A 25,716-nucleotide genomic window follows, 5' to 3' on the forward strand; every position below is an offset into this window, starting at 1 on the left:
AATATAGATCACTTATCTATGACAGGACCTGAATTCTTAAACACTGTGGAAAATAATAATCCGATGTGCTTATTACAAATACGTTATTCCAATATAAATATGTGAACTAACGAGATAACAGTTTATTTACAGGAGCAGAACTAATGTTCAAATGTTCAAATGTGTGTGAAATCGTATGGGACTTAACTGCTAAGGTCATCAGTACCTAAGCTTACACACTACTTAACCTAAATCATCCTAAGGACAAACACACACACCCATGCCCCAGGGAGGACTCGAACCTCCGCCGGGATCAGCCACGCAGCTCATGACTGCAGCGCCGCTGACCGCTCGGCTAATCCCGCGCGGCTACTAAAAGTATACTCGTCCACAAAACCCATGTGGACAATTATCTGATAATCGGTCAAGCTTTGCTTTGTCGCAGCTCTTTAGGATACAAGTCCATTTACTTTCAGGCTCTTATATACAATTCTTGCAATGCAAGGTAATTGAAAAAACTCATCCACTCGACGCCAACTGAGGAACTGTCTGGTGCATGTGTTGTTCAACACACAGTAGTTGTCACCCTCACTGGAATCAATGAGTGTGTGCGTGTGTGTGTGTGTGTGTGTGTGTGTGTGTGTGTGTGTGTGTGTGTGTGTGTGTGTGAGTGAGTTTTCGTGTTAATGCACAATCTGAATCAATACTATTAACATCAGACAGACAACCGGGCATCAAATATGACTGTAAAGTATGTTAATGCGATGGGAAGTTACAAACTGAATTTTCACCTAACCCACGTCCTGCATATTACGTTAAGTAAGATGTATTAACTCCATAGTATCGTTAGCAGAGAGTGCGCTCTTGTTGTCGAGGCCTGCGACAAGCGCAGCGATCAGCACTGCCCAATGCCGCCGCGATTTGTTTATGTTGGCTGAGCGTGGACACTGCAGCAGACGCTTCGCCATAAACAGAAAGAAATCACCTTGGCTCTGACTGCAGTGAGCGGATATCACTGCCTGCGTGTTCTTATAGTAACCAACGTGAGACTCTACTCACAGGTGCCAAGGAGCAATTGCAACGGGTATCATGTCATTAGTCATGAGAATATTAACCAGTGATGAAATGTCCACTCTATTTGAATCCTAAGAAAATAGGAACCTTCTCACAAAGGAATGTGAGGTGATATCAAAATTTATCCAACATACAAAAATTAACTGCAGGGCTTTCATGTATGCAGTAGTAGCACACAAGGAAATAATATGTCTTGGAAGCGTATATTTCATTTCCTCTTCTCATATTAACGTCCTTGTTTTAGAATGAAGTGAGAAAATTAACGCGAAAAACTTAAGTTCCTGAGAAGCATATAAGTCATTTCCTCGTCTCATATCATAGCTTTTGTTTTAGTATGAGGTGAAAAAATAAACAGTTTACGGCTCTGAAACATAATATGACACCAGATTCTTATCGTAGGCGCTATCGGAAACGCAAAAAGCAGGGAGCTGTCCATTCTTTTGTCCTAAAGAGCTGCGACAAAGCAAAGCTTGACCGATTATCAGATAATTGTCCACATGGGTTTTGTGGACGAGTATACTTTTAGTAGCCGCGCGGGATTAGCCGAGCGGTCAGGGGCGCTGCAGTCATGAGCTGCGTGGCTGATCCCGGCGGAGGTTCGGGTCCTCCCTGGGGCATGGGTGTGTGTGTTTGTCCTTAGGATGATTTAGGTTAAGTAGTGTGTAAGCTTAGGTACTGATGACCTTAGCAGTTAAGTCCCATACGATTTCACACACATTTGAACATTTGAACATTAGTTCTGCTCCTGTAAATAAACTGTTATCTCGTTAGTTCACATATTTATATTGGAATAACGTATTTGTAATAAGCACATCGGATTATTATTTTCCACAGTGTTTAAGAATTCAGGTTCTGTCATAGATAAGTGATCTATATTCAACAGTCCGATAAAGAATGTGGTTTACACAGTCTATCATATGATGACAGTCGTGGTCGGATATCCACATTAAGACTACCTGGCTGAATCCGATTAGAACGATCTGGTATCGAAATGAAATTACAGAAATCGGATAATTTGAACGTCTGTATTTCAACAATGCTTCGCACATAAATTCCTATGATGGAGTAACAGGTAGCAACTGTCTAAGAAAAAGTGAGAAATATGTCTACTAGTAGCAATGTAACGTAATTATAAACCACATTTATGTGATGGAAATACTGAATCGAACAATACACATCTATTTCAGTGGTGGGAAGATACACCATATGGGATTTGCTGAGACATAATGACAATAATAATAATAATAATAATAATAATAATAATAATCGCGTGTGGCGGATAGTGGAAACCCTCCCCCATATGGGTGGTACCGAGGAAATCAAATACTAGGGGTGAACCAAATACTAACACAATCCTGAACGGCTACTCAATCCGTTGAACGCAAAATCCAGACACGTCTGAGTGAAAATCACCGTTACTCTGGTCACCGTGTTAGCTCAATGAGCTTGGCTGAAAATATTTGCTTTCAAAGGCTTCAACACCCTCTGGTCCTGTCCGGTCCTGGTATCACCCAAGCACAACCAATGAAACACAAGCAAACGTAAACTATGCAAGCAAAGTCAACTTTATCCCAGGTGGTACACAACCCGGCTGTCGACAGGCGGCAGTTGGATTTTCGGATTCTGGGGAGTCCAGGTTAGCACGACAGAGAATATCGAAGATCTCGGGTAAATTTCCCTACAAGCAAAAAACATGCATTTAAAAGTAAACATCGATACCTTGATCCAAACACGAAAACTAAATAATTTCACAAAAGAAATGGACCGACAAAAAATTCTCATCCTTGCACTTCAAGAACCACGACTAACTGACAATGAAACCGTGTATTAGGGAAACCATTGCATCTTCAAGAGCAGAATACAACAAAAGGTAACGAAAGGCGTACCAATCTTCGGCATTGCATTTCTCGAACACCGATCTATCAACTCTGCCAAAGAATTCACACCGATCGACAATCAAAAGGTTCCAATGGCTCTGAGCACTATGGAACTTAACAGTGGAGGTCATCAGTCTCCTAGAACTTAGAACTACTTATACCTAGCTAATCTAAGGACATCACACAAATTCATGCCCAAGGCTGGATTCGAACCTGCGACCGTAGCAGTCGCGCGGTTCCGGACTGAAGAGCCAAGAACCGCTCGGCCACCGCGGCTGGCCCGTCAACAAGCGACTTATGACTATGGTCATTTAGAGCCCCAGTAAAACATATACACTCATCAATGCACGTGTCCCCACCAACATCGAGCCGGCCGAAGTGGCCGCGCGGTTCTGGCGCTGCAGTCTGGAACCGCGAGACCGCTACGGTCGCAGGTTCGAATCCTGCCTCGGGCATGGATGTGTGTGATGTCCTTAGGTTAGTTAGGTTTAACTAGTTCTAAGTTCTAGGGGACTAATGACCTCAGCAGTTAAGTCCCATAGTGCTCAGAGCCATTTGAACCATTTTGAACCCACCAACATCGACGGTCGGAGTGTTCGAGAGGTTCTAGGCGCTACAGTCTGGAACCGCGCGACCGCTACGGTCGCAGGTTCGCATCCTGCCTCGGGCATGGATGTGTGCGATGTCCTTAGGTTAGTTAGGTTTAACTAGTTCTAAGTTCTAGGGGACTGATGACCACAGCAGTTAAGTCCCATAGTGCTCAGAGCCATTTGAACCATTTGAACCCACCAACATCGAAAATAAGAAAAACACCGACAATGTTGAAAAATTCTGGAACACACTCGAAAATACCATGAGCAAAATTCACCAAGATGACGTGAAAATACTAATGGGAGACTTCAACTCTATTTGGGACAGAAAAAACGTGTAGAAAAATCATTGGTACAAATTCAACACACCGAAACGCTTAGACTAACGTCACACGTCTGACTGACATTTGCCAATTGAACCACAAAAGGATGTCTTCCCGCTTTAAGAAAAAACCAGTCCCCAGGTAACATGCTTAGTAACCAGGTGCAAGCTGCTTTTGTTCGCCTTTCGAGACTTGCTGAAAGCCAGATTTTTAATTCTTTTGTAGCACAGCTACAAGCAGGCAGATAAAAACTTAATAAGGGAATCGTAAGACAACGCTCGAGCAAAATTCTTCTTGCTACTTTCAGTAACTCTTAGTGTCAGAGTGAAAACCTTACGGTACTGCCAGATTCATAATGCCACTTTTGTTTTCTGCCGACATTTTTTTGTTGTTGTGAATACATAATTTTATCTATGAAAAGCCCCATTTTCATAACACTTACGAATGGTACAGGAAATGAAATAAATACAGATCTCTTCTAAGTGTAAAGTCTGTAATATCCTACTAATTCGTGTTAAAATAAGCCCAATTGTCTCACAGAAACTTAATGCTTTATTAAGATAGACTGCCGTCGTGATGTTTCTGTATTAAGCTGACTTTAGTTTGTATTAGTACAGTGAATATTTTAATTGCATTTTCAATTAGTTTACTAAACGCAACAGTAATTATCAAAGAGAAATTAATTAGCAGCAGAATTTTCTTTCACGATATCTAAAACGATATGACAATGGTAAAGTTGTTTACAAATTCTACGCCTGTAGAAACCTACTTGTTCTAACGATGTCAATAAATCAGAGTAGTTTTAAAAGTATTTTCGTCTAGAAATGAATTGCCTTGACGGTTGATCGATCTAGAGTGGGAAAGGTAAAATTTTACAAATATATGACGAGAGGGACAAGTGCTTGAGAGAGGACTTCCCTATCAATACAAATGTGCCTGAGAGACAACTTTCCTATCAATCTCCTGGATAGTTTTGTTTCTCAAATCAACATAGTGCGTTATCATGCAGTAGCACAGGTGATGTAGTTTTGTTGCTCGATTTTCTTACACTGTGACCGAAAGGTGTCTCAGTTGTTGGCAACAAATTCCAGCTGTGTTGCACACACCCTGGGGGCAGAATTCGTAGCCCAAAACACACTTTTGGATTTATCAGATGTAAAATAATATGTTCACGCAACTCTTTCCTCGAGTTTACGTCTTTTGGTGGGGCTCAGCCTTTCATTTCTTCTTAGGAAGTTAACGATAAAGGCATCATAACACGTCACCAGTAACAGTACTGCATAGGAATGCTCGATGAGTGACCTGATGACGTTCAATAATAGTTACTCTGTTGATTTTTGTTGTTTCGAATTAGAGCATGCAGTACTCCTACACCAGACTTCTGAACATTGCCTGTTGAATGCAAATTCAAGTGGTTCATAATTATTTTAGTAAATTCACTCGATATTTTTATGTCCTTTAAATTACATTTGCTACATGATTCGCATTGAAGACGTAGGAAATGTATGTTATTTGGTCCGGGAAGCACGTTCCAACAGAAACTGATGCTTACATTGACATTTATGTTGCGAATTAGTCGTCTTATCCATCACATGGATAACGAGGATGCTCCGTTTTGCTACAGTTGTTTCATAGCTAACAAGGGAACCTCCCCATCGCACCCTCCTCAGATTTAGTTATAAGTTGACACAGTGGATAGGCCTTGAAAACTGAACACAGATCATTCGAAAAACAGGAAGAAGTTGTGTGGACCTATGAAAAAAATATTCAAACCAAACAAACTGAGTAGTCCGTGTGCATGATAAGCAACATCAAGGATAGCTTGAGCACGGGAGCGCAGTGGTCGCGTGGTTAGCGTGAGGAGCTGCAGAACGAGGGGTCGTTGGTTTAAGTCTTCCCTCGGGTTAGTTGTTTGATTTTTTTTATTTTCAGACAATCATCACCACACGTACTGTTATTCAACAAATGTAGGAAATAATCATACAAATGTTCGACAATCGTTCGATCCCTTAAGGAACTTTCCGATGCCTTACAGTTCGGAAAATATTCATTGACGTTGTTATTGGAGTCACGAGCTATATTTGCTGGATTCATATTGCCCACGCAATGCATCGCACGTATTTAATGCACTCTCGTCCAAAGTAGCGAACAGTTAACTGCCAGCCAGGGAGCCTCATTAGCAGGAATACTCTCTCTTCCGTGCGCTATAGTCGATTGACGTCATGTCTTTCGATGTTTTTTAGGTGTAGCGTCATCATACTACGGCGCGGTTACCTCGCATCGGACGGACGGACGGACAGATAATAATTGTCTGAAAATAAAAATTAAACTTTTCACTCCTGGGAAAATTTGACGGAAGGACCTCTCGTTCCGCAGCTGCGTGCGCTAACCACGGGATCACGGCGCTCCTGAGCTCACCCTATCCTTGATGTTGCCTATCTTGCGCATGGACTACTCAGTTTGTATATTTTGCTTATTTTTTTCATACTTCCACACAACTTCTTCCTGTTTTCTCGATTGATCTGTGTTCAGTTTTTCAAGGCCTATCCCCTGTATCAACTTATAACTAAATCTGAGGGCGGTGCGATGGGGATGTTCCCTTGTTAGTGGTATTGTGTGTTGGTGGCGTTGCCAGTTTACATACTGTGCATGTAACTCACAATAAATGCGTTGGATGCCTCCTGTGATCAGTTTACTTGAAAAACGTTTGTTGTCATCGTAATTTATGTAAATGGCTCTCCGACTTCCAATTTGACAATTTGTGGAAAAATTGTTTACCTCGTTAGTCCTAGTTTCAAACATTGTCTGTCTGACGGAAAACGTAGGCATGAAGGGGTCTGTAAAAAGCAATTAATCGCTATTATAGCAAACTTTTGAATTCACATGATACTTGAATTCTCTATATTGATTCTGAGAGTTTTCTTATTTCTCTTGTTATTTACTGTCTCAATGTCATCCGTGAAAATAAAATTAAAGGCAGTTGGATTAGGTTCCTGATCTATAAACTGTGATTTAATATTCTGCGCTGCTAAATAAATTTTGAAGGTTGTATTCTTTACGTAAAACAGAGTATCGGTGTCAGTCCTAGGATTGACGATAAACTTCAGAAATACAATTACGGAAAAGTGACATATCGATTATGGCTCCTCACCATCAACAATAGTTGTTACCCATAGTTTCATATTTGCTATTTTATCGTCGTTACCCTTTAGAGACCAACCTGATCATTCCACAATGCCATTTTTGACTCGCTTCTTAATATGTCCTATAACTACAGATTTGTCTAAAATATTAACTGTTAAATACGCTTTCCACAAATTAGAAACTTCCAGTTATTCTTCATATCTTGAAACTTACTACCGTTGACTTTCACTGGAGAAAAGATACATAATAATAAAATGAAATCAAAGATTAGAATGTCAAATCATAGTGTGAATGGTTAAAATGAAATGAACTAAAAATCATCTCCTTGTCTAAAAGACGTTATTCTTCCAGAGAACTTCGGCACCTCAAAATTTTTTACACCTCTGATGTTCAGCCACATGTGGACAAATAGCGGGTCCCATGATGCAGCACTGTTTAGCCGTCACAAAATGAAGCCTCAAAAATCAGTCCACATTCCATTTACTGCGTTTCCTTGAAATTATATAAAATATACGTCTGTAAGTAAAAAAAAAAAAAAAAAGACGAAGAAGAAAGAAACAAAGCTTGAAACAGCTGATTGGTGAAGCCTCCTTTGGCTTCCACAACAGCTCGAAGTCTGTTGGGCATTGAGCCCACAACTCGAGCCACATAACTAGGAGATTCAAGTAACTCATTCCAAGCGTCATGAATCACATCAGAAAGCTGTCGGCGAGTCGACGGTGACTGCCCTTTTCTCGTATTACTCTGACCATTTCTGCCCAGATATTCTCAATGGGATTCGTGTCAGCTTCTTTAGGTGGCCATTCCGTTACAGTAATATTACTATGGTCGTCGACCCGCCTCTTAACCACACGTGCCATATGAATAGACGAGCGATCTTGTTGGAACATGATCTGATCATCGCCAAATCTTGCTGCCACAGCAGGCAACATCACGTTCTCCAGAATTGATATGTAATTGCGCGCATCGAATCTTCCTTCCACTTCCCACAGGAGCCCACACCCTTCGGCCGATATCCACGCCCATACCGTTACCGACTACAAATGGCTCTGAGCACTGTGGGACTTAACATCTGTGGTCATCAGTCCCCTAGAACGTAGAACTACTTAAACCTAACTAACCTAAGGACATCACACACATCCATGCGCGAGGCAGGATTCGAACCTGCGACCGTAGCGGTCACGCGGTTCCAGACTGAAGCGCCTCGAACCGCACGGCCACACCGGCCGGCACCGACAACCTGCCACTCCTTCGGCAACTGTAAATATATTTTCGATTATACCTAGCACATTTAGGCCGGTAAACTAGTACTTTTCCGGATGATGCCGTAGAGAAAACTTTTTGGTGCGTGAAAATCACTCGCCTCCAAAACTGGAGAGGTTTGTCGCCATTTTCAGTAGCAAAAGCAAGGCAAGCTTCTCTTTGGGAAACAGTCAATGTCTCTTTCACAGCAGCGCTTCTTACTCTCAGTCCACCTTCCCTTACACGAGGAGTGACGGTCTTACTGCTAACATTGAGACCCAAAGTTTGCTGAATTTGTCGTGCGTTGACAAATGGGTGGTTCTCACTGAAACGGCGTATCTGCTGATCCTGAGCTGCTGTTGTTTTGCGGCGACGGCCATGAGGCCTCCCATTCAAGTTACCACTCTCTTCCTTTCGTCTGATCCACCTGGCTACCGTCGACTTGTGAAGACCCATAGTTCTTGCTATGTCGGCATTTGAAGATCCCTCTGCATGGAGTTCTATTATAGCGCCCTTGTCTGCCTCAGCCAGATGGGCCATTTAGCGTTGACTGAATGATTCGTCGCGGTTAATATTGGCTGCGGAAACAGCGCTGGCAGGAAACAGACTGCCTCCTCCACGATGGCAGCCACAACGCAGTGGCCAAGTATGTGTAACACGGAAATCGATGGCATAAAAGAGAGATCGCAAGCCCATACCCGTGTCATTACATAGTGGAGCAACTTAAAATCTCTAATTTTTCTCAGAAGGGACTGGTCCACTCTTGTCATGTCTTATCCTGATAAATATTACATGAAATGAAATGTTTACGTTTTGCATATGCGGCAGGCCTGACGCAAGAAACATTTCTGAAATATCTGAGGCAACCTGAAGAACACTTCATGAATTTTATCTGTTGAGGGTTGCCTTATAAGAAGGAAAACGTGTTTATCCCCGCTCGCCGTGTTTCCAGGTGGCGCAGTTTACTCGGAGGCATACATAATTCTCGCCGGGCGTAAGAAGCGACTCGACGAGCGAGGGGAACTCGCCAAGTGTCATAGGTTGATTGTCCCGAAACTTTGCTCACAAGGGGAGGCCGCCAAATGTGAAATTCAGATTCGATTCATACCGCGCATAATGAAAGCTCATGGCCAGAGGTGTAATGTGGCAAAGCACCAAGATGCACTTCTCAGCTGTTGTCGAGAAAATCGACAGTTAGAAGAAACCGTTGCGGTGAAATACTCTCTACGATTAATAATTTTCTACAGCGTCGTGGCGCAGCGGTAAGCGCTCGAGTTTAGGAGTCGGCTCGCAGCCGTGTAGCGTGCGGAGCTGCTCCGCGCGCCGTCCGACGCTCCGTTCTCGGCGGTGTTTACTTCCGCGTCGCGGTGTTTGTGTCTATCGAGTCCAGTACTAACGTACACCATGGCGCACTCGTACCGCCGTGCAACGATCAAAGTAACGTTTCAGGCCGAACATCCAAGACCAAGAGCATTCGAAGTCGAACAGTTCATACGTGAGGATCTACGTTTGAACCCCCAGGACGTAATAGGCATACATTTTTCCATCACTGGAAGTGTTGTCTACATCAAGATGTCGACGGAGGAAATTTGCAATGACATAATTCACCGTCATGCCACCGGACTGAAATTTAAACACTCTGATGGACATATGGGTGCTGTGACAGTCGCCCATGCTGGATTCGGTCTCCGGACATTGCGGGTGTTTGAGCTCCCGTTCGAGGTGCCTCAGGATGTGGTCATTGCCGCTTTCCAACCATATGGCACCGTCTTGGGTCACGTCGCGGAGAAGTGGCAAACATTTACCACCTACCCCGTATTAAATGGCGTCCGGCAAATAAAAATTGAGCTGACGAAACATGTCCCATCGTACCTGCTGATTGGCGGTGTGAGGGCCATCGTCATGTATGATGGACAGCCACGAACGTGCGCAGGATGTGGCCAGGAGGGACATGTACGTTCCGAATGCTTACACCGCCGTTTAATACAGACGCCGTTACGTGAAGAGACCCAGGCTTCGACAGTCAAGTCCTTACCCATCACCTACGCCAAGGTTGCACAGGACCCCGTCGTACCAATCTCGATTGCGTCAGCAGCTTCGTCAACGCCACCCGCCGCAGCACAACGCGCCGAGGACACAAGCATGGCGTCGCCTCCAGAGCTCGCTTCAGGACCGTCCGGTTTGCAGCCCGAAACCGATGTTCGTGCAGGAACCATGGACGTCGACCTCGGTGTCGTGCCGACGTCTGCCTTTGTCCAGACGGGTTCGGCGTCAGACGACGGGCGACCACATTCTGATTCAGAAGGCCACATCAGAAAACAGCGGTCGCCTCGCAAACACAGAAAACGACGACGAACGCCTTCCGATGACGCCCTTTCTCAGACGGCCCCAAGAGATGTCGACCTGATGTCTGACGGTGATGTCCCACATTGCGTCCAGTCCGGCGATGTGGCAGCAACAGGCGCCCCTCCTGTGACGCCTACTCTCCCAGCCGGGGACGTGTCCTCGCCGTTGTCAACGAATGATGACGGCGGTCCCCCTGCCACTCATGTTGCGGAATCCACAACACCCGTTCCGGAAGTACGTGACCGTCACATGTCCACGTCGTCAGCTTCCTGGGCCGATGACGTTGAAGAAGAAGCGGAACAGACTGCCAGCGTGTCTGCACAGGAGTCCACCTCGGCGACACTGGGGCTGGCGCCCCGCCAGTAATTATCACCACTGCGGGACCACCGGCGGGTCTCCACCTGCCGGATACTTCCAACGCACGTTCTGCAAATACTGAGGATGGCCGCACACAGCAATATCGTATTGCCACGATGAATCTTGCCACCATTCGTGCCCCCCATAAACTGGCCATGTTCAGAGACACTATTTACTCTGCGGATGTGGATATAGCACTCTTACAAGAGGTGTTTGTGGCTGACTTCATAGTTCCCACCGGATACAACGCCCATGTTTCCCCCGCATCCGATACCGGTAGCGGCGTCGCCATCCTGCTACGCGACGGACTCCCTGCAGAGGACGTCATCTACCTCCCCACTGCGCGAGGTATGGCCCTCACACTGTTCGGCGTGCGTATTATTAATATCTACGCTCCGTCCGGCACTGGCCGCCGTCATGACCGACAAACTTTTTTTGCCGAAAGCGTCACGCCCCTCTTCACCGGTCCGCAGGACGATTTGGTACTCGGTGGGGATTTTAACTCGACACAAGAGCCCGCGGACCAACTCCCGCGACATTCCCCTTGTGCATCTCTCTCAGTGGTCATCGACCGTCTCCGACTTGTTGACACATGGAAGAAGCTCCACGGAATTCAACCGGGCTATACATTCTACACCTCTCACTCGTCAAGCCGCATAGATCGCATCTATGTTACCCGCTCCCTTGCTGATGGCACACGTCATGCGGAAGTCTGGCCCTTGGCCTTTTCAGACCATGATGCGTACCTCTGTGACGTCACTCTCGCCCGACAGCAAGTGTGGCATAGTCGTGGTCTGTGGAAACTCAATGTCGCTCACCTGACCTCCTCAGACTGTCGCCGTATGGTCGAAGAAGCGTGGGCACGCTGCCACCATCGTCGAGAAGCCTATGACTCTACCTTATCATGGTGGCTCTCCTGTGCAAAGCCGACCCTCAGGAAGACTCTGATGAGTTATGGGAAGGAATTAAAGGCGTGGCAAACTAATACCCTGCACTTCTACTACACCATTCTACGTGACTGTACGACGATGCCTTTCTCGCCAGCCCGGCAGTCGATGGTCCATCGCACGAAGGCGCAGATCTCCTTGATCATGCGGCATAACTTGGAAGGCACTGTAGTCCGTTCTCGAGCTTCTAATCGAATCCCTCAAGAACGTCCATCGATGTACCACCTCCTTCAGGAAAGACAACGACGACGACGAGCTCTGATCCAAGTCCTCACTGATGTGGAAGGGCGCCGGCACGACACCCAACAAAGCATCGGTCGTGCTCTCCATGCTCATTTTGCCGGGCTATACGCAGCCGTACCGCATTCTGCATCACTGATCACAGAAGTCGCTCAGCTTACTCCGAACACTCTTCCAGAGGATGCAGTGCATGACCTCCAAGACGACGTAACCACCGATGAAGTGGTAGATGCTATCAAGGCGGGTTCCGATAACAGATCTCCTGGACCTGACGGTATCCCCATCGAATTTTATAAACGTTTTCGCTATTTGTTGGCTTCCACGTGGACGGCAATCGCCCAAGAGCTGATGTCACCGATGACAGTGGTCCCGAGCGCCTTTCTAGAAGGAATTATTATCCCCGTACATAAACCGCGCGGGTTATCGAGGGTCCAGGACTATCGACCAATTACTTTGCTCAACAGCGACATGAAAATATTCACACGGCTACTGGCGTTACGACTAAAGAAGGTCGCACGCTACGTCACATCCTGCGACCAGACTTCCCTAGGGGGCGACAACAACATCCGTACGGCCCTTTGCCGTTACAGAGACATGATAGCATTGGCGCATCATCAGCGTCTCCCTGGCGCCTTGGCTTCACTGGACTTTAGCCAGGCTTTCGACCGTGTTGACCACTTCTATTTACGGAGAGTTCTTCAGCATATGGGTTTTCCTGGCGGTATTGTAACGGTGATTATGCGCCTGTTGAGTAATGCAACCTCTAAAATCATGTACAATGGTCGTCTTACACCGTCCCTGGTCATCGCACGATCTGTACGACAAGGATGCCCTCTTTCCACGATTTTGTATGCTTTCGCCTTGGAACCCCTGCTCCAGGGCATGCGCCAACGTTTGGAAGGCATGGCTGTGCAAGGCCACCGTTTTTGTTGTACAGCCTACGCAGACGACATAGTACTATATCTGCGCAGTGAAGATGCAGTACGAGCAGCACTGACATGGGTGGCGACTTACGGCGAAGCGTCGGGGAGCTGCCTCAACGTGTCAAAATCCAAGGTCCTGCTCATCGGTGAGGGCTTGCCGGAGAGATGCGCTGCCCCCCTTAGTGTCGCCGCCACCATACGGTGTCTTGGACTTGATTTCACAGCAGACCTGCGCCGCTCAGCGACTATCAATGGTAGACGCTTGCTACAGACAATCAGAGCAAATCTCGCAGATCACCGGCTACGAGCTCTCGACGTTCTCCAACGCGCGCAATACGTGAACATGTATCACGCTTCCAGTATACCGCACGTGGCTCAAGTACTACCGGTCCCAAATCTCCTGGCGCGACGACTGTTGATGGCTTTCGGCTCCTTCGTCAGCTCGGGGATGTTATTCAAGGTGCAGTATGAATCCCTTGCGTGTTTGAGTGCCTACTAGACACAACCTTTTATTTTAATAACAGTGTAGTGTACAGTATCGCCGTTGCTATCGACCCTCGTATCGTACAGGCTTTTGTTTGTTTGGTTAGAACAGCTCAGTGTCGGTTAGAGCGTCAGTGAGAGAGCACTTCGATTTCCTGCTGCTAATAAGGCGAGTACACCGTTCGCTTGTTACACATTTTTACGAGCTTCAAACAGGTACAACTTATTTCAGTTATCTGGGTAGTTACTATTTTATTTTTGTAATTTCTTGCGTGTTTGAGTGCCTACTAGACACAACCTTTTATTTTAATAACAGTGTAGTGTACAGTATCGCCGTTGCTATCGACCCTCGTATCGTACAGGCTTTTGTTTGTTTGGTTAGAACAGCTCAGTGTCGGTTAGACCGTCAGTGAGAGAGCACTTCGATTTCCTGCTGCTAATAAGGCGAGTACACCGTTCGCTTGTAGGGTAAACATAGTCATGTGTAGGGACTGTGGTTGTTGTGAGCGGACGCAAGGAGAATTGGCCACTCTTCGGGGGCAGGTGGAGGCTTTGTCTGTTAGGCTCATCGAGCTCGAGGCGCAGGCGTCGGCTCGTAGTGGCGTTGGGGCAACTGTGGTGAGACCTATGCCTACTTCGGTGGCCTTGGAATCGCATGGAACCCCTGATGTCGCTGCGTCTTCCGGCAGTGAGCATCTTACCGGTCAGCCATCACTCCAGGGTGAATGGCGGACAGTGGTGGGCTCGCGCGTGCCTGGCCGAAAGGCGAAGGTGGGATCTGGCCGCGTGGCAGCTGCCTTACCCCTTTCCAACAGGTACGGGGTACTTTCTAGTGGTGATGACATCGTTTCCGAGCCACCACAGGATGCCTCGCCTGTTGGGCCAGTGGCCGATTCTCCGGCAAGGTCCCGACAGTCACAGAGGGCGGGCCTATTAGTTATAGGGAGCTCCAACGTTAGGCGGGTTATGGAGCCCCTCAGGAAAATAGCGGGTAGGTCGGGGAAGAATGCCAGTGTGCACTCGGTGTGCTTGCCGGGGGGTCTCGTCCGTAATGTGGAGGAGGCCCTTCCGGCAGCTATTGAACGCACTGGGTGTGACCGGCTGCAGATAGTAGCACATGTCGGAACGAATGACGCCTGCCGCTTGGGTTCTGAGGCCATCCTTGGTTCCTTCCGGCGGCTGGCTGATTTGGTGAAGACAACCAGCATCGCACGCGGAGTGCAAGCTGAGCTTAATATCTGCAGCATAGTGCCCAGAGTCGATCGCGGTCCTCTGGTTTGGAGCCGTGTGGAGGGTCTAAACCAGAGGCTCAGACGACTCTGCGACTATAATGGTTGCAAATTCATCGACCTCCGTTATTGGGTGGAGAACTGTAGGGCCCCCCTAGACAGGTCAGGCGTGCACTACACACCGGAAGCAGCTACTAGGGTAGCAGAGTACGTGTGGCGTGCACACGGGGGTTTTTTAGGTTAGAGGGACCCCCCCTTGGGCGAAACGATAAAATACCTGACGGCTTACCAGAGAGGACATCATCATCGTTGATAAAGAACGTCCGTCCTCAGAGACCAAAAACAGGAAAAGTCAACGTAATATTGGTAAACTGCAGGAGTATCCAGGGCAAGGTTCCTGAATTAGTATCTCTTATTGAAGGAAATAGTGCGCATATAGTATTAGGAACGGAAAGTTGGTTAAAACCGGAAGTGAACAGTAACGAAATCCTAGACACAGAATGGAATATCTACCGCAAGGATAGGATAAACGCCAATGGTGGAGGAGTATTTATAGCAGTAAAGAATTCAATAATATCCAGTGAAGTTATTAGCGAATGCGAATGTGAAATAATCTGGGTTAAGTTAAGTATCAAAGGTGGGTCAGATATGATAGTCGGATGCTTCTATAGACCACCTGCATCAGCAACCGTAGTAGTTGAGCGCCTCAGAGAGAACCTGCAGAACGTCGTGAAGAAGTTTCGTGATCATACTATTGTAATAGGGGGAGACTTCAATCTACCAGGTATAGAATGGGATAGTCACACAATCAGAACTGGAGCCAGGGACAGAGACTCTTGTGACATTATCCTGACTGCCTTGTCCGAGAATTACTTCGAGCAGATAGTTAGAGAACCAACTCGTGAAGCTAACGTTTTAGACCTCATAGCAACAAATAGACCGGAACTTTTCGACTCCGTGAATGTAGAAGAGGGTATCAGTGATCATAAGTCAGTGGTTGCATCAATGACTACAAGTGTAATAAGAAATGCCAAGAAAGGAAGGAAAATATATTTGCTTAACAAGAGTGATAGGGCACAAATCGCAGAATATCTGAGTGACCACCATCAAACGTTCATTTCTGAGGAAGAGGATGTGGAACAAAAATGGAAAAAATTCAGAAACATCGTCCAGTACGCCTTAGATAAGTTCGTACCGACTAAGGTCCAAAGCGAGGGGAAAGATCCACCGTGGTATAACAATCATGTACGAAAGGTACTACGGAAACAAAGAAAGCTTCATCATAGGTTTAAGAGTAGTCGAATCATAGCTGATAAGGAAAAGCTGAACGAAGCGAAAAAGAGCGTAAAGAGAGCAATGAGAGAAGCATTCAACGAATTCGAACATATAACATTGGCAAACAATCTAAACAAGAACCCTAAAAAGTTTTGGTCATATGTAAAATCGGTAAGCGGATCTAAATCCCCTATTCAGTCACTCGTTGACCACGATGGCACCGAAACAGAGGACGACCGAAGAAAGGCAGAAATACTGAATTCAGTGTTCCGAAACTGTTTCACTGCGGAAAATCGTAACACGGTCCCTGACTTCAGCCGTCGCACGGACGCCAAAATGGAAAATATTGAAATAAACGATATCGGAATTGAAAAACAACTGCTATCACTTAGTAGCGGAAAAGCATCCGGACCAGACGAGATACCCGTAAGATTCTACAGTGATTATGCTAAAGAACTTGCCCCCTTTCTATCAGCAATTTATCGTAGATCTCTGAAAGAACGTAAAGTACCTAGCGACTGGAAGAAAGCGCAGGTCGTTCCCATTTTCAAGAAGGGGCATAAATCAGATGCGAATAATTATAGGCCTATTTCGCTTACGTCAATCTGTTGTAGAATAATGGAACATGTTTTATGTTCTCGTATTATGACGTTCTTAGATAATACAAATCTCCTTCATCATAACCAACATGGATTCCGCAAACAGAGATCATGTGAAACTCAGCTCGCCCTATTTGTCCAAGAAATTCACAGTGCCGTAGACACTGGCGAGCAGATTGATGCCGTATTCCTGGACTTCAGGAAGGCATTTGATACGGTTCCGCACTTACGTTTAGTGAAAAAAATACGAGCTTACGGAATATCGGACCAGGTTTGTGATTGGATTCAGGATTTCCTAGAAGAAAGAACACAACATGTCATTCTTAACGGTTCAAAATCTGCAGATGTAGAGGTAATTTCGGGAGTACCGCAAGGAAGCGTGATAGGACCTTTATTGTTTACAATATACATAAATGACTTAGTTGACAACATCGGTAGCTCCGTGAGGCTATTTGCAGATGACACGGTTGTCTACAAGAAAGTAGCAACATCAGAAGACTCGTACGTACTCCAGGAAGACCTGCAGAGGATTAATGAATGGTGCGACAGCTGGCAGCTTTCCCTAAACGTAGATAAATGTAATATAATGCGCATACATAGGGGCAGAAATCCATTCCAGTACGATTATGCCATAGGTGGTAAATCATTGGAAGCGGTAACGACCGTAAAATACTTAGGAGTTACTATCCGGAGCGATCTGAAGTGGAATGATCACATAAAACAAATAGTGGGAAAAGCAGGCGCCAGGTTGAGATTCATAGGAAGAATTCTAAGAAAATGTGACTCATCGACGAAAGAAGTAGCTTACAAAACGCTTGTTGGTCCGATTCTTGAGTATTGCTCATCAGTATGGGACCCTTACCAGGTTGGATTAATAGAAGAGATAGACATGATCCAGCGAAAAGCAGCGCGATTCGTCATGGGGACATTTAGTCAGCGCGAGAGCGTTACGGAGATGCTGAACAAGCTCCAATGGCGGACACTTCAAGAAAGGCGTTACGCAATACGGAGAGGTTTATTATCGAAATTACGAGAGAGCACATTCCGGGAAGAGATGGGCAACATATTACTACCGCCCACATATATCTCGCGTAATGATCACAACGAAAAGATCCGAGAAATTAGAGCAAATACGGAGACTTACAAGCAGTCGTTCTTCCCACGCACAATTCGTGAATGGAACAGGGAAGGGGGGATCAGATAGTGGTACAATAAGTACCCTCCGCCACACACCGTAAGGTGGCTCGCGGAGTATAGATGTAGATGTAGATGTAGAGATCGTGGCGGGGTGGGACTCATCCACGTGCCGACTCGTGTCAAGGCACTATACGTCAGCTCCCAACTAAAACTTTGGCATCGTTGCCCACAGAGCCTTACTAGCCTCCTGCTTCACAACTATGCACCGGCCTCCTTGTCCGCCCCAGTACTGGTATCGACCATTCCAACCCCCTTTTATTACATCCAACGATTTTTCCTGGAGTTTAGTTATATCTACCGGTCCTTCCCACTTACACGTTTGTACCTCACGAAAACAGTCTCCGAATTGTTACAACAGTGCCGCCCGTCCAACCCCGTCGAACGTAAGTATCCACAGTACGTGTGGCGACACATATGGAAGGCGATCCATGCGCGTTTCCTCGAATCAGACATTCAATCAGCGTGGTACATCACCGTGAATGGCAAACAAGTTAACCGAGATCGTCTGCACCGCATCCATCTCGCCGATTCATCCCTCTGCACCCACTGTGGAGTGGATGACACGGATGTCCACCGGTTCCACTGTGGCACAGCGCTAGACGTCTGGACACTTGCGCGGCGAATTTTGGCGTTTCTTACTCGCCAGACACCGGTTCAGATCGACGTCCACATGCTTTTGTACCCCGATAAGACTTTCTACCCCTCCGCCAAAACTAACTCTGTGAATTGGATCTGTGGCCACACGATCCGCTATCTTTTTACATCTGGCGACAAATCTACGCTAGGATATTGGACTTATCTCAACGAACGACACTGCGTCCTGATACGCAACCCACGCTATAAACACTATTTTTCCAATTTCTTACGGAGCACTTTCGATGACCCACCTAGTAGCTGGAACGTCCAAGCCCTGAGAAGCTGAAAACTGTATAAAACGAACCGACCTGCATAGATCTGCTACCCAGAACCCACGCCTACGCCAGGAGAAGACACGTTTGGACGAGCTGGCATGCTGTAGGCGGATACACTTCAAGAGCTCCTGTTAGAACTGAACTTTAACTATAAGTCGCACGATGACTTAAAAAGCTTTTTCTTATTTATTCCTCATAGTTTGTTCTTAAAGGAAAAAGAAATTTGATTTTGGCTTTGAGAAACTTTTTTTGTTCCAAAAGATTGCTTCTTCGCCAACAAGATGGAGGAGACTCATTTTTGTTTACTGGATGGAGAAACTAGTATAATTTGCGTCTTTGTTTATTTTTGAAAAAAAAAGAAAATAAAAGCTTTTCCTTATTTATTCCTCACAATTTGTTCTTAAAGGAAAAAGAAATTTGAGTTTGGCTTTGAGAAACTTTTTTTATTCCAAAAGATTGCTTCTTCGCCAACACGGCGAAGGAGACTCATTTTTGTTTACTGGAAGGAGAAACCAGTAAAAAAAAAATGACTGGGTGTTGTGTCGTCTTCATATAAAAAAAAATAGAAACATTTGAATTTTTTTTACATATAGAGAAAAAAAAGCCGCAGTGGCTACAAATTAAAAAAAAAAAAAAAGTTCGTAATCCGAAGGTCGCCGGATCGAATCTCACGCTATGCAACATTTTTTTTTATTATTATTTTTTTGTAATTCAAATATATATATATATATATATATATATATATATATATATATATATATATAAACTATTAATGAATTGCTTATGCATGTTGGTGAAGGCGGATCGCTCTCCAATTGTACCGCCTCCATTTTACCGTTTGTTTAACAGGGTGTACCAAAGCTCTCACGTCCGCACTGATTTTCGACGGTGTTATAAGTTGTGCTAGGGACCGCATCTACCTTCTTTCGAAGTTAGCAGGCAACTACGCTGTTATGCGGCGGCTCGTTTCGGCCCATTCAACATCTGTCCTTCAAGTGTAACGAGCGATTAACGGAGTTTATATTTCATACCTGCCACAGCAAATTTGTGTTCGTGGGGTTTCTATTCTAATTCGAACGTTTGACTTACGCTATACGTATTCGTTTCGGAATATCGTTTCTACGTCTTCCGCTAACTATACGTGGTTAACATTATGAAGACAATTAATAACATTTGTGAAATACAAATTTGTTTGCGGAAAACATAATGATGTTCGAAGTCGCCAGTTTTTCCACGACAAACGACTTTCAACAACTTATTATATGCATAATTGTTGCAACCTGTTGCCGGGAATTATATATATATATATATATATATATATATATATATATATATGTGTGTGTGTGTGTGTGTGTGTGTGTGTGTGTGTGTGTGTGTGTGTGTGTGTGTGTGTGTGTGTGTATGTGTGTGTTTATACACACATTTGAATTACAAAAAACAAATACTAAAAAAAAAAAGTTGCATGGAGCGAGATTCGATCCGCCGACCTTCGGATTACGAACTCGAGCGCTTACCGCTGCGCCACGACGCTGTAGAAAATTATGAATCGTAGAGAATATTTCACCGCAGCGGTTTCTTCTAACTGTCGATTTTCTCGACAACGGCTGAGAAGTGCATCTTGGTGCTTTACCACATTACACCTCTGGCCATGAGCTTTTATTATGCGCAGTATGAATCGAATCTGAATTTCACAATTGGCGGCCTCCCCTTGTCAGTGAAGGAGAGGACAAAATAAGCGAACTTGTGTTTCGGCTTATCTGTAGACACTCGACCGTTTCCGAGAAAACGACGGCCAAAGTTATCAACGCGCTGTTGCTCTAGTGTAGATACCTTCTGCAGCCGAGAACGCAATTGAAGCGGTGGCTCAGTGGCTACCGTCGTTCCTTCTTAGCATTGATTCCCGTGTTCGAGACCATATTGGGTTTTTTAATTATTTTATTTTCCTGCCTCTCTATCAGAATTATCTTCGAATGTTTTTTTTTCTAATTTATGTTGAAATAATGTTGTCATTACTCGACAATTAACTTTATGTGTAATTAATGAATTAAAAAAATAATAAACGAATGAGACAAGCTGATATAAAATCATCTCGTCTGCCTCATGTATCGTTACATCCAAATGGTTTATCAATGTTAATCTACATTTAGATCCGATAATGGCACCTTTAGTGTGTTGAAACCGGTTATCCAGTAGACAGTATTTAAGCGATCTTGGCTTCTGAATTATTTCTACAACAGAGTGATCGCCCCACTACGCACTGTGTGTTCCCTTTTTAACTTATTTCTTTACACAGTAAATTAACTGACGAATAACGACAACAGTGTTTCATCATAAATTGGAATAAACATTCGTAGATAATTCAGAGAGTGAGGGGGGAAAAAAGGAAAAACCGGGTTTCGAACTCGCAGCGCAAAGTTCCGAAGTCGCTATGGTAGCCGCAGAGCCACCGCTTCAGTTGAATCCTTAACCGCTAAGCGGTATCTACACTATAGCAACAACGCATTGAACACTTTGACCGTCGTTTTCTCAGAAGCGGTAGAGTTTAAGCTTATTTTGTCCCCTCTTTCAATGAGCGTAGTTAAAAGCAAGATCGGGGTCTGACACTTGGCGTGCCCCCTCGTAAATTGCGTGCGTTGGGATTCAGTAGACAGAATGCGTCAACTTTCCTCGACTACTCATTGACATGTTTGGAAACTTTCTTTGTTGTAGTTGCTGCACTTTGCATTATGAGGGCTGGTTTTCCTGATGAGGATCTACTTATGGACTTTGCTCCTAATTTACGTTACTGTGTAGTAGACCTACTGCAACTACTTAAACCGGAAACGTTTGTTAGTTTGGATACTCCGCTTCTTAGTTGCTACATTTCGCTAAAATATTTTCCTTTTTTTCAAAACGGCAAGTTAAGATGACCACTGCAACATGGTAAGATCAGTAACAATTTAATACTTTGAAACAGTTATGTGTGGTGTACGAGGAGTCTACTGTTGTTGACTGAGGAATACATTAAACACGAAAGCTGCGACCAATAACAACAATTAACTTTCGGTTACATGACAAAACACAAGTCGAAGCACTGTCAGTTCATCTCAGTACCCAGTAAAACTTAAACTGGAAAGATCGAAAACATACTTTTGTGGGGAAGGCAAACGAATGACTGCGTTTTATTGGCCGCACACTAAGAATACGCAACAGGCCAACTGAAAACACTGCCTACACTACGTTTGTCCGTCCACTGCTATAATATCCTTGACAGACGTGATTGACTGTGCACGCAAAAACGTCCAAGGAACGGTAGCACGCTTTGTAATGTCACGAAATAGGGGAGAGAGGATCCCAGATTTGATAATCGAGTTGGGGTAACATTCATGAAAACATATGCGTTTTTCGTTGCCACGAGATCTTTTCACGAAATTTCAATCACCACCATATGTTCTGACTGCCAAAACATTATTTCCTAGGGTACTTACACAAGAAGAAACCATAGTAATAATGTAATTCAAGGCTCGCAAGAAAAGATTTAAGTAGTCCCTTTTCCCGCACACTGTTAATGAGTGGGACGGTAGAGAAATAATCCGAACCTTCTGCCAGGCACGTAAGTCCGGATTGCAAAGAAATCCTGTTGATGTAGTCATGTAGATGTAACAACGAAATAATGTTGTAATTACGACATGTGACTTTCACTTGATCTGAACATCGAAGTTGTTTACTGTTTATTTACTTTTTGTTCATTAATTTCAGCCATATACGAACACCTAGGCGAGTTAAAGTGATATTGAAATAAAGTGTCATGCATGGACCAATAACAATAAGTTCCCACCTACTTGTTATAGTACTGCATTATCTGCCAGCGTATTCAGAAGTGGATATCGCATACGAAGTTCCTAGGGTGTTTGTAATGTATATTGCAGACGACTTCGACAAAGTTTGAATGTAGCTTCGTAAAAGTTCCGTGATCAAACGATCTGAGTTGCTGGAGAATACAGTTTATCCTCACTAGACAGTATATATTATCATTATACATGAGGTGAGTAGGGTTTCGCCGCGTTGCGGTGGCCGAGCGGTTCCAGGCGCTTCAGTGACGAACCGCACGGCTGCTTCAGTCGCAGGTTGGAATTCTACCTCGGGCATAGATGTCTGTGATGCCCTTAGGCTAGCTAGGTTTAAGTAGTTCTAGGTCTAGGGGCTGATGACCTAAGCAGTTAGGTCGCATAGTTCTTGAAGCCATTTTTTGACCTTTCGCGTAAATTTTCTTTACATAAACCGTCGTATCTTTTGATTGCGTTGACATAGAAGCTCACTTTTTTACACCAGCAAGGGACCGGTTACAGCAAGAAGTGCGATACATTTCCGCTTATTATGTCCACCCGTTCTGGAGGTAAACGGGTTTTAAGGGTTGGGTAGACCGATAGACGGTCAAGAAAGTGAGACTGGTAGGGTTCCGTTTTTACCGGTTTAGGTGACGAAATCCTAACAACGAAAACACTGAAGATGAGGGCCGCATAAATAACACCCGCTACTCTTTATTCGAAATGTTCTAGTTGCTGTCGATACATAAGCATATTAGTCGTAGCTACGTTTTCGATCCAAATCACGTTTACAGGAATGCAAATAGAATGTATTTGCCTATACACGTGGTAATTCACATCCCAGTATTAATGCCACCGCGTTTTAGAAGTACGAACATTCTCATTGCTAGCTAGCTTAAGAAACACTTCTGCTAATGAACGTTTTCTGGCTGTGGCGAGTCTAGTGGAGAATTCGAAACAATGCAGAATACGTTTGGCAGCTATGTAGCCGTTTATTTCCTGGGGTGGTGCAGAATTATCCTACAAAATTTACTCTCTAATAACAGTAATTTGTTATTTCGATAATCATCCCGAATGATTGTCACATAAGCGGTGACATAAAGGAAGAAAATTCATGTTTTTGAGTCCAGATAGCTCTATGCAACAGAAACTGCAGATTTTTATTGCGAAATTGCCGGCTTGTTCATGTCTGGGGTAATAATAGAGGGCTGTTTGCCTAGGTTGTCTGCTAGCATAGTGAAAGGAAGGTCTGGTTTGTTTTCGGTTCTAATCTCTATGGAGGCAGGTAGAATATCAGTAAAGCAATTTTACGAAATTCTCGCGCACCCAATACGATTTATCGCTACCTTTATTCTGTACTGGCGCTCTGTGGATGTCAATATGACACTCTTGTAGAATTTCATACATGATACTGCCTCCTTTTTCCGCTTCTGTCAATAATGGAATTGACTTAAGTGTGGCACTGAATGATGTTTAAGTGAATTTCGTTATGAATCTTCACGCATTGCTAAATTTGCACACTTTCATGGTAGGTCAGCAATGGTAATCCAGTATGACTGGTCTGAACGTTGACACAGACCGTTTCGCGGGCGAATGCGGATAATATTTTGCTAATTCGTAACGGTCTGGGGTTCTTTGTCTGTTATCTGGATAAGCTGAAATTCATTTTTATTCGTCCGTTTCATACAAATTAGCGTTTCTTCTTTCAGTTCTGTCCTATGTTTACGTGTTGTATTTAACACACTAATCAGCATTAATATAGTCTTAGAAATTATGGAATACAGTCTAAAAAAGTTCAGATAGTTTGTCAATTTCACGCCTGCGCATAGTATGTTGGTAGCACTTCGTCGCCTTGCCTGTTATGCTGTGTAGCAGACTTTAAAGCCGTGCGGATCAGCATAACGAAAAGGCGAGGGGTCTCGCTCGTTTTGTCCACGACTGTACATATACCGACGGCGCAAGCAGAAGTTGAGAGATAGAGAAAGTATGTGAAGGTATTGAAAAGATAAAACAGTACATGAAGGGAGATGAAAATACAGTATAATAGCCACGGGGCACTGGAAATCAATCGTAGGAAAGTAGTAGAATAAAGGCTACATGAGAATATGAGCTTGGCACGAGGAATGAGAGAGGTGAAATTCTAGTTGTGGAAATAATTCAAAAGCCAAGATCGCTTAAATCCTGTTTACTAAACAGGATTTAAGCGATCTTGGATTTTGAATTTTTTCTGCAACAGTGTTCGCCGCATAACACACTATGTGTTCAATGCAGAAGACTAGTTGAGTTCTGTAGTAAATTTCAACTAGTAATAATGAATACTCCGTTCAGGAACTACTAGAGGAGGAGGCATACTTTGAAAAGACCGGGTGATACGGGAAGATATCAGTTAAAATACATCATGATCAACAGAGATTCCGAAATCAGGTACTGGACTGTAAGGCATACCGAAGAGAAGATATAGACTCAGATCGCAATTGAGTAGCGACGAAGAATAGGCAGAAATATAAGACATTCGTCAGGAAGAATCAATAGGCCTAGAAGTGGAATAGGAAAATACTAAGCAATCACAAAAGACGCTCGGAGTTCTCTAAGGCTATAGATACAGCAATAAAGAACAGCTCAGTAGGCAGTACAGTTGAAGAAGAATGGACATATCTAAAACGAGCAATCATGGAGGTTGGAAACAGGAACATGTATACAAAAAGACAACCGCGAAGGAACCATGGGTAACAGAAGAAATACTTCATTTTAACGATGAAAGAAGAAAATACAGACAAGTTAAGGGAAATTCAGGAAGGATTAAACTGAAGGCATTATGAGGGCGAAGATTTGTCCGATATGATAGAAGGAGAAACAGCAGTAGATTCAGAGGAAATAGGGGATCCAACATTAGGATTAGAATTTAAGAGAGCTTTCGAGGACTTAAGATCAAACAAGGCAGAAGCCATAGACAACATTCCATCAGAATGCGTAACATCAGTGGGAGAGGAGGAGGAGATTAGTGTTTAACGTCCCGTCTACAACGAGGTCATTAGAGACGGAGCACAAGCTCGAATTAAGGAAGGATTGGTAAGGAAATCGGACATGCCCTTTTAAAGGAACCCTCCCGGCATTGGCCTGAAACGATTTAGGGAAATCAAGTAAAACCTAACTAAGGATGGCCGGAGACGGGTT

The sequence above is a fragment of the Schistocerca nitens genome, chromosome 6, assembly GCF_023898315.1.
Source record: "Schistocerca nitens isolate TAMUIC-IGC-003100 chromosome 6, iqSchNite1.1, whole genome shotgun sequence".
Lineage (NCBI taxonomy): Eukaryota > Metazoa > Arthropoda > Insecta > Orthoptera > Acrididae > Schistocerca > Schistocerca nitens.